This window comes from Peromyscus californicus, unplaced genomic scaffold (genome assembly GCF_007827085.1).
Source record: "Peromyscus californicus insignis strain IS unplaced genomic scaffold, ASM782708v3 Scaffold_8__1_contigs__length_139910024, whole genome shotgun sequence".
Classification (NCBI taxonomy): Eukaryota; Metazoa; Chordata; class Mammalia; order Rodentia; family Cricetidae; genus Peromyscus; species Peromyscus californicus.
Genome location: NW_026294606.1, coordinates 86,461,274 through 86,471,997, shown reverse-complemented (window position 1 = coordinate 86,471,997; position 10,724 = coordinate 86,461,274). Strand labels below are relative to the sequence as shown.

General features: G+C 45.7%; 1 long non-coding RNA gene across 1 annotated transcript; it reads right to left on the bottom strand.

The window, feature by feature from the left end:
* Nucleotides 1–266: 266 nt before the first annotated feature.
* Nucleotides 267–3,042, bottom strand: LOC128103431 (uncharacterized). Its single transcript, XR_008215690.1, has 2 exons — nt 2,292–3,042; nt 267–1,745 (listed from the first exon to the last, which is right to left on the bottom strand). It is a non-coding gene; the product is annotated as an uncharacterized LOC128103431 (long non-coding RNA).
* Between the last annotated feature and the right edge of the window lie 7,682 nt (nt 3,043–10,724).

Genomic DNA, 10,724 nt, shown 5'->3' with positions numbered 1-10,724 from the left:
GCAGCTGAATGGTATAGCAAAGATCCTTAAAACAAGTCCTTGGGGCTGCAGTTAGCTCAGCAATTAAAAACGCTTACTTGTTGCTCTTGCAGAGGCCCCATGGTTAGATTCCCAGCACCCAGCAGCCCACAGCTGTCTGTAACTCCAGTCCCCAGGGATCCAATACCCTCTCCTGACCTCAAGCACCAGGCATGCATGTAGTGCACATATATACATGCAGACAAAACACTCATACACATAAAATAATAAATGAATCAAGTCCTCAATGACAACTCAGTGATGATTTACTGGCCCCTTCTTGACCATCTACCGCAGGCACAGTGGGAGCATCATACGGAAAGTGAAGTTCATAAAAGTGTCTGCTGCTCTCAGTTGTCCTGATGGCCAGATCCTTATTTCTCCAGGGAAAGTCAACGATGTGCTTTGAAATGGAAGCATGTAGCTTGAGTCAGACTAGGAATTTTCCCCCTCCAGTAGATGACCTGGGCCCCCTGGATGTGCAACAGAGGACAGTGTCTGCATGCTGTCTCGACACTCAAGTGCAGCTGCTCCCTGTAGGGGCTTCTGAGGCTCAAAGGGAAACTGCCTGCAACCTTATCTTACTGAGGAAAGACACAGATGTTCTCTGTGGAACCTGCCAACCACAGGCCCTGATTAGACTCTGCCCAGCTGCCTCTCAATTGGGGCTGATGCCCTCGGGGACCCTAAGCCTCCTCCTTTCTGCATCCTCCAATCTTTTCCTGTTAGCATCAGCCAGACTCTGTCTTCCACTTTCTCTCTTCCTTTCTTCTCTTCTGCTCTGCCTCCTCCCTCCCTTGTGCCTGCCCTCCCCTCCACTCAGCCCCTCCCTCTCTCTTTCCCTCTTCCTCTCTGTCTCTACCTCTCTCTTTGCCTCTTCCTCTTCCAAGCCTTGAAGCATGATGCCTCTGCCTCCCTCCGTCCCCTTCCCTGATATTCCCACTGTTAGATCCATGTAACACAGAAACAAAAATTTCCCCAATTACTTCGACTGCTAGATAATAAGCTGTCAAATGAAGAAGAACAGTGTGATTACCATGGCAATTTGTCAGAACACAAAATTCTATGTGCAGCCTCATTTGGCTGCATTGGAAACACCTGCTTTGAGAATGTGCCCAGATCGAATTTTACTGCTTTCTTCTATAATGTAGGCTGCTGCTGCTGCTGCTGATGATGATGATGATGATATGATAATGAAAGTGATGATGCTGGTACTGATGCTGAGGATACTGGTGCTGATGCTGATGTTAAATTAGCTGATAACACTGGTACTAATATTGATGCTAATGATGCTGGTAGTAATGCTTAGCTTGGGGCTCCTGCTTCCTTTCATATCTTTTAAATTATTTTTATTAAAATTGTTTTTCATGCAACATATTGAAGATATGAATATAAGAATAATAAGACAAAAAAGTCAAAGCAAATGAAACAAAAAGTCCACAAAAAATGCCACTGAGTTGGTTTTTTGTTGGGAACTACTTCTGGGCACAGGGCCCACCCTAAAATGTGGTTGACATACCCTGTGACACTCCATTGGAGAAAACAGATTGCTTCCTTGCATGTCTGAGGAAGTTACTCCATCTACCTGTCATTGTGCAGATCTGATTTCTCATCTTTCCATGAGGCTTACCACTTTCCATGAGGGAGTGACCATCCCACTGCCCACAGCTCAGCATATCTTCACCCCAGCTCCTCTGCCCCCTGGAAGGTTGAGCCTCTCGATCTACCTGGAGCCAGAGAATAATTTTCAAAGATTGCTAATAAACACTGCTCTGGTGCTGTGGGTCTTCCAAATGTTCCAGCCCCTCATGGAGCTGCTTTGCTGAATTGTACTTAGTTTGGAGCCTGCGCTCCCCAAAAGTAGTCCACAAGCAACCATCACTCTTGGCCCATGGTTCCCTTTGTGAAGACCTTAGAAGACATTTATCTTCATCCTGATTAGTAAACTGACTTCCTTTCTACCTCTCAGAGGAAGCAAACTCTGTCTGCTTTGAATACTGGGACACTCAAGAAAAATGTGTCCCTCCCACTTCCACCCCAAGAATCAATCACAACTGTTTTTGTTTCGTGAGCGTGTGTGTATGTGTGTGTGTGTGTGTGTGTGTGTGTGTGTGTGTGTGTGTGTGTGTGTGTGTTTTTAAAGACAGGTCCTCAAACTCACTTGTAGATGAATTTCTAAATGGTCTTATTAAATAAAAAACACGGAGCCAAATATAGGGATGAAAGCCTAAGAGAGATCAGGGAAAATAGGGAAAGCCACCAGCCAACCTTACCTCACCAACTCTGCAGCTTCCAAAAGCGAGTTACTTCCTGTCTACCCACGTCTATATGCCTTGCTGTTCTGCCATCTGATTTGCTCTCTCTGTTCAGCTACATCACTTCCTCTTCCTACCTAGCTCTGTCACTTCCTGTCTGTCTGTACAGACCTCCAGACCTCCATGGTTAACTAGTTTTGGTATTTGAGGCAGGTGCCACCACACCTGGCTCTGTTTCCAGTGTGGCCTTGAACATACAGAGATCCTGCCTGCCAACTGATAGGATTAAGGGCGTGTACTACATTGCCCGACTTCTTTGTTTGCTTAAAATGGCTTGCTATTTCCTCTGATCTCCAGGTAAGCTTTATTTATTAAAGCACAAATAAAATATCACCACACTCACTGTGTAGCTGAAGATGACATTGAACTTCATCGTGGTGTTTCTTTTTCTTTTCTTTTTTTCCTTCTTTCTATTTGTTTGTTTGTTTGTTTAATGTACACAAGTGCTTTGCCTGCATGTCTGCCTACAAACCAGAAGAGGGCATTGAGCTGGTGTTGTCTGGGTGCTGGGAAGTGAACTCAGGACCTCTGGAAGAAAGCCAAATGCTCTTCACTGCTGAGCCATGTCTCCAGCCCTCATCATGGTTTTTCAACTGAAGATTTCATCAGTACAAATTTTCCACAAGAATCTAAGAGTACATCTCTTTCCAAATGCTGGCCCATGCACTCAGGAGTTAAATAAATCTTTGACCTATATTTATTTTAACAAATGAATAGTCTAACAGAAAACTGGGCTTTTATTGGGTCAAACAAAAATATTCCTCAGAGAAAGAAGTGGCTGGGAGTGTAGCTCAGTGACAGAGCACCAGCCTAGTGTGCCCAAGAGCTTAGGAGCCATCCCATCACCTTCCACCAGTAAAAAATAAAAATAGGGGCTGGTGAGTTGACTCAGTGGCTAAGAGCACTGACTGAATCCTCTTCCAAAGGACCCAGGTTTGATTCCCAGTACCCACATGTCAGCCAACAACTTTCTGTATCTCCAGTTCCAAAGGATTGAATGTCTCTTCTGGCTTCTGGGGCATCAGGCATGCATGTGACACACAGACATATATACAGGCAAAACATCCAGACACATAAAATAAAAATGCATTAATTAATTTAAAAGATGGATGCTTCCAGGCAGTGGTGGTGCACGCCTTTAATCCCAGCACTTGGGAGGCAGAGGCAGCCAGACCTCTGAGTTTGAGGCCAGCCTGGTCTACAGAGCAAGTTCCAAGATAGCCAGGGCTACAGAGAAACCCTATCTCAAAAAAAGAAGAAAAAAGAAAGAGGAAGAAAAAAGGAAAAAAAAAAAGTCTACCTCGGGGCTGGGAATGTAGCTCTCAGTTGAGATAGATTGCTTGCCTAACATGCACAAAGCCCTGGTTGATCCCCAACACCACATGAACCCAGGTATGGTGGCATACTTCTGTAATACTAGCCCTTGGGAGGCAGAGGCAGAAAGATTAGGAAATTCAGGGTCATCCTCACATATCCAGTTTGAGGCTTCCTAAGACAGATTATCTGTCTGTCTATCTATCTGTCTATCTATATCTATATATCCTCACCTCTCCTCTCCATATATGTGTGTCTGTACATGTGTGATTATGTTGTGGGGTATTCATCAGAGAAGACTGCTGGGACATGGGTTTAAGCCAATAGAAAGTCTTTATTAGTTGGCTGGCAACTATACCAGGTGTCCGGGATCCCAGTGCAGCACTGAGTCTTTCTCAGGGTGAACTTTAAAGTACAAAAAACATGTTCTGGGTTGACATACTCCAGTTAACAAGAACAGTTAGCCAGAAGTGGAACTACAGAAGCCGAAAGGCAAGGTTAGTATGTTTTGAGACTTTCCCAGAACTATGGACTTTGATGTATTAGGCCTTTGTTTTAGTTTTGGCAGGTGTTACTATTGTCTACGTGCTGAGCTTCACAGCCTGAATGGTACTTCCATCATGGATTCAGCTGTCCTAAGGTCTGAGGCCCTGTTACATTTATATATATATATGTATATAAACATATATATGTACATTATATTCAAATAAAAGTTTGTCTTGGCAAACTTATCTAAAAGAAAATGTTTTAGATTTTAGATAAGGATTTTAACCTTGCCCAAGGGGAGGTCTATCTTTACTCTACAACCACTCCTAAAGAATAATTGCTAGCACTCAGGGGGCAGAGCCAGGAGGATCTCTGTGAGTTCAAGGCCAGCCTGGTCTGTAGAGCGAGATCCAGAACAGGCACCAAAACAACACAAAGAAACCCTGTCTCGAAAAACAAACAACAACAAAAAACAAAAACAAAAAAAACAAAAAACATGCTTTTAAATTTTTTTTAAAAATTGTATTTAAATGTGTGTGTATGTGTGTGTATGTTGTTGTGGGGGCATACACATGTAAGTGCAGTTGCCCATGGAAGAGGGTGTTGGATTCCCTGGAGTTACAATCAGTTGTGATTAGCTTGATGTAAGCACTGGGAACTGTACCTCCAATCCTTTGCAAAAGCAGTATTCACTCTTAATGTCTGAGACATCTCCCCAGCACCTCCCCTGCCTCCCCCTCTTCTTCTTCATGAGACAAGATCTCACTGTGTCGGCCAGTCTAGTCTGAAACTTCTGGTAATCCTCCTGTCCCTTCCACTGCCTCCCAAGTTCTGAGTTACAAGCATGAGTCACTATAGCTAGGCTAATAAACATTCTTTTATGATCATTGCTGTGTGCTCGCTGCCCTGGATCTGCTTCGGAAACTTGGTAGGAGACAATCCATTAGATCTTTCCTCTATCTGTAGAGCTCATTTGTCACCTTAAAATGGAAGCACACATCCATAAAAGAGGTTCAGACGTGGGGAGGGGGAGGGGAGGGGAGGGAGAGGCAGCATTTGCCTTAGAATAGAGAGCTTTCTGACAGATTAGGAAGGCTGGAGCTGTGGTGGGCTGTGATGATCTCTCTGGTGGGTCATGCTGACCCACGTGGACAAGTGACGCCGCCCCCAGCAGAGTGCTTGGTACCTGACAGAGCCGGAGCCGAGGTGGAGCAGCAGTTGCTTAGTTTACCAGCTGTCACTTACCTGGTGAGCCCATTGTGTCTTCTTATTCTGGAGCCACGGAAAACACCCTGCACTCTTCAGGACGGGGAAAGCCTTTTGCTGTCCTCTGACTGGAGGACAGATGTATCTATTAGCAAGCCATTTTCTTTGAACGTTAGAGGTAGGCTACGGGACCATTAAATGAAGTCCCTCTCTCTGGTGAAAAGGGGACCGTTTCAGAGCCAAGCCAGCCCTAAGCTCAGCCTTACCCTCTCCACAGCAGAAAACTACCCCCCACAGGGTCTCAGGGGTACTTCCTTATATTCTGTGCAGTTGTTGCTGTTGTTTTGTTCTGTTTGTTGTTGTTTGAGACAAGGTCTTACTATGTGCACCCTTGCTGACTTGGAACTAGACCAGCATACCTTGGAATTCACAGAGATCTTCTGTCCATCTCTCCCTCTAGAGTGCTGAGATTGAACGGATGCGACATCAGTATTTGTTGTTTTTTCAAATAAATAAAAAGACCTAAAAGCATCCATATGCATTAAACATTGAAGTTTAACACGCTTAGGGGGTGAGGTACTTCGGGGCCCCTTCCTGTTCTTCTGGCCCACAGTGTCCTTGGGCTGGGCACTGTTCCTGGATCTTCAGATACAAGGGGCACAGGGAGAGCAGAGAGGAAACTAACTTTCTTCTACTGTGACCGATGGTGATCTACTTGGTGTCCCAGGAAAACAGGACAGGGCTGGAGGCAACTTTAACCAACTCGACACACTGTGGTCTCTTTGGCTCTCTAATGCTCTTTCACAGAAATTACCAAGATGTCTGTCTTAATTAGGGTTTCTATCACTGTAAAGAGACACCATGACCACGGCAACTCCTATAAATAAAAACGTTTGAGGTGGCTTACATTTTTTTTTTTTCGAGACAGGGTTTCTCTGTGTATCTTTGGAGCCTGTCCTGGAACTCGCTCTGTAGACCAGGCTGGCCTCAAACTCACAGAGACCCGCCTGCCACTGCCTGGCAAAATATCTATTTATTTTATATATATGAGTGACCTGTCTTTATGCACACCGGAAGAGGGAATCAGATCCCATAATAGATGCTTGTGAGCCACCATGTGGTTGCTGGGAATTGAACTCAGGGACCTCTGGAAGAGCAGCCAATGCTCTTAATCACTGAGCCATTTCTCCAACCCAGAGGTGGCTTACATTTTCAGAGGTTCAGTCCATTATGATCATGAAGGGGAGCATGTCAGCATGCAGGCAGATGTGGTACTGGAGCTGAGAGTGCTACATCTTGACTCAGAGGCAACAGGAAATCCACTGACTGTTACACTGAGGGAAGCTAGAGAAAAAGACCTCAAAGCCTGCCCCCACAATGACACATTTCCTCCAACAAAGCCTCACCTCCTAATAGTGCCACTCCCTTTGGGGTCATTTTCTATTAAACCACCACAATGTCCCTCCATTGCCAAATCTCAGTGCAGGACTGAGGATCTGGTCAGTTGGTAGAGTGCTTGCCTAACATACACAATCTGATTTGATCTCACCACCAGCTCTACATAAACCTGGCATGATGGCACAGCCTGTGATCCTAGCACCCTGGAAGCAGAGGCAGGAGGATCAGATCACCCTTGGCTGTATAGGACACTTACAGATAGCTTGGGCTCTAGGAGACCCTGTGAAAATAAATAAAGAACCTTAATGCAAACCTGGAAATTAGTTTGGCAGACATTTTATTTTACGTGTGTGTGTGTGTGTGTGTGTGTGTGTGTGTGTGTGTGTGTGTGTGATATGTATGTATGAATGCATACACACACACCACAACAAGAGTATGGAGGTTAGAGATGGGCCTGAACCCACAGTTGCAGGCTGTTAAATTCAGGAGATGGGTTTGGTCATTGTCTAGAAATTTCCCTATAAGCCTTGTGCTACCCACAGATTTGGCAAGTTTTCTACTTCCAAACATTGAGGAGCAAGAACACATTGTGTCAATCTCTACAATGTTAGCAACATCGTTTTTAAAGTGCAATTGTTCAACTAACTGATCTTTGACAAAGTTTGCTAGCATACAACCCATATTATATTATACACAGGTTTTATGTAGCGTGCCTCATGGCTCTCTCTTTTTTTAACTTTATTTACTATTATTGTTTGTGGTGGGGGCACGTATGTGTGAAAATCAGAGGACAGCTGGTGGACTCAGTCCTCCTCTCCCATCTTTACATGGGTTCTGGGTTCAAATTTACATCATGAGGTTTGGCAGCAAGCACCTTTACTGCTGAGTCATATCGCCAACCCTGGCTTATGAATTTTTGTTTATTTACTTTGGTTTTTCCAGACAGGGTTTCTCTGTAGGCCTGACTGTCCTGGAACTCACTCTGTAGCCCAGGCTGGCCTCAGACTCAAGAGATCCGCCAGCCTCTGCCTCCCAAGTGCTGGGATTAAAGGCATGCGCCACCGAGTTTACAGACTTCTTTAATGCTCTCTGCCAGGTCCCTGTGAGGTAAGAGCTGAGCACTGTCTCACAGAGAATGGCATATCTTTAATTTGATGTATTATTTGGGGATGAGCACAGTGTGGTGGTTTGAAAGAGAAGAGCCTCCATAGGTTCATATGTTTGAATGCTTGGTCCCCAGTTAATGAAAACTGTGAAGGATTGAGAGGTGTGGCCTTGTTGGAGGTTTCAAAAGCCCACATCAGGCCCAGTCTCTCTCTCTCTCTCTCTCTCTCTCTCTCTCTCTCTCTCTCCTCTCTCTCTCTCTGCCTACAGATCAGGATATAAAGCTTTAAACTATTGCCCTAGCACCATACCTGTCTGCTTCCTGACATGATGATCATGGATTAACTGTAAACAAGCCCCTAATTAAATGCTTTCTTTTATGAGAGTTGCCTTGGTTAGCCTGGTGGTGGCGCACACCTGTAATCCCAGCACTTGGGAGGCAGAGGCAGGCAGATCTCTGTGAGTTTAAGGTCAGCCTGCTCTATAGAGCTAGTTCTAGGATAGCCAAGGCTACACAAAGAAAAAAAAAAGAGTTGCCTTGGTCATGCTGTCTCTTCACAGCAATAGAACACTAAGACACACAGTGTCCCGGTAGCCTTGACTCTTGCTACTGATGATCACTGACCATATAGTCTCCAACCACCTCTTAGGATCAGCTGTGCCCTCCTTTTCTCTTGATTTAGCCAAACACCAAGAAGAGAGACATCTTTCTTTTGAAAAATTAAAAGCTTTTCTGCATGAGTCCTATCACTCTGGTATTTATTTATTTACTTACTTACTTATTCATTCATTCCGAGACAGGATCTTGCTCACTATGTAGCTCTTGATAGGTTGAAATGATACATAGGTCAGGCTGACCTCAGGCTTACAGAGATCCTTCTTGTTCTGCCTCTGTAATTCAGAGGTTCCAGGCTTGAGCCACCAAACACGGCTTCTCTCTGGTACTTCTACAATTCTTCACTAAAAATCACCATTGCCCAACCCACTTGAGCCCAGTGTGGTGGCACACAGTTTTAATCCAAGCGCTTGGCATGCAGAGGCAGGATCTCTCGAAGTTCGAGACCAGCTAGAGGGATATAGTGAGACCATGTCTCTAAATACATACATACATACATACATACATAAATTACCTCCCCCTAAAATGTTCCCAATTACACCCTGAGCAATTACACTCCATGCTCAATTCTTCTGCATGCTCAGAAGGCCCACTCTCGGTCCCCTGGTCAGAAGCTACGGCCCACTGACAATGTCTCACCCCGCCTAAGTGTGCTGTCCATTATGAGCAGGGAAACTTCCTTGGTGGTACCAACTGACATAGAAATTCAAACTGCTTCTTCTCCATGCCCTGCACATGCCACAGGCCCAGACATTTCCAAACCCACCAGCTGGGGTCCTCAGGCACTAAGCCTTCTGCAAGGCATCTCCTGGGTAACAGCCACTGTGGATTAGGAGGTAAATGATACCGTGGCCAGGTCCACATGCCCAGACATCCAGCCTTGTGCAGGCACTCATCAAAGCCTGTGCAGTGTGTCAGGGCTATAAATAGCCCTCCAGCTCTGCTCTAGGTTCAAGGTGTTCCTGAGAGTAAAGGGCACTGCTGAGGTGAGGGAAAAGAACATTTTTATGATTTCAAAAGCATCAAGTCAAGCCTGTTATAGAATCCAGGATTTTCAGGTTAATTTCCTTTGGGATTTAGATTGGATTTGTGGCAGCCAGAACCAGACAGCACAAGGCCAGAAACCTTAGAGGCTGGGGCACTGGCCGGGGATAGGGGGTGGGAGTGGGGGTGGGGAAGGGACTCAAGACTTACTTTCCAAATAGCTTAATGAACCAATTTACTGAGAAGCAGAGAAATGTCCCACGGCTTCCACAGCAGGCCCTCAGCAATCCAGTCTCCTCAAGATACCTAGCTGAGCCTGGCGGTGGTAGCGCACGCCTTTAATCCCAGCACTCGGGAGGCAGAGGCAGGCGGATCTTTGTGAGTTTGTGGCCAGCCTGGTCTACAGAGCGAGATCCAGGAAAGGCACCAAAACTACACAGAGAAATCCTGTCTCGAAAAACAAACAAAAAAAAAAGATACCTAGCTGAAAAGTTGCACCTTACCAGGTCACTGTGGAGGTCAAAGCCCAACTTCTGAGTAACAGGATTGGGTTTTTTCCATGATTGTCCAGGAGAATGGACCCTGGGTGGCACCCAGCCTGATTCAGGGAAGAGGTACTCAGACCCTGCCTGTCATGTGCTAGGGTCTGAGGCATATGCACCTTACCCATCTCAGATTCACGGCATTTTGGATGCTGACCTCTGCTTCACTGTATGATGTTGGGGGTAAGCCTAGCAGGATGGGCTTCAGGCACTGATTTTAATGCAAAGGACACACACTACCCTGGCGTCTTCAATACTATCTCCCTCTCACTACAGTCTTGTGCCAATGAACTAGACGCCCACTGGGAGGAAGGCACAGTTGGACCTGGAGTCTGTGAGGAAAGACAGACAGGCTGAGCCTTCCTCCTATCTGCCCATTGGAGGGCTCAGAGAGGGTGAGGTAAGTCTTGTCTCTGCTTGAGGAGTTTTGTGGAGGTGGACAGTGCTGAGCAGTACCTCAGGCCTGAGGGAAAGAATGCCAGAATGCTAATGCTAACAATCCAGTCTTGGGCCACAGGGGACAGTTTAGCCCAAAGAGAACATTCGTTCACTCTTTGTTTTGTTTTGTTTGTTTGTTTGTTTTGAGACAGGGTTTCTCTGTGTAGCTTTGGAGCCTGTCCTAGAACTCTCTCTGTAGCCCAGGCTGGCCTTGAACTCACAGAGATTCGCCTGCCTCTGCCTCCCAAGTGCTGGGATCAAAGTCGTGTGCCACCACTGCCAGGCTTCACTTGTTCTCTCTTA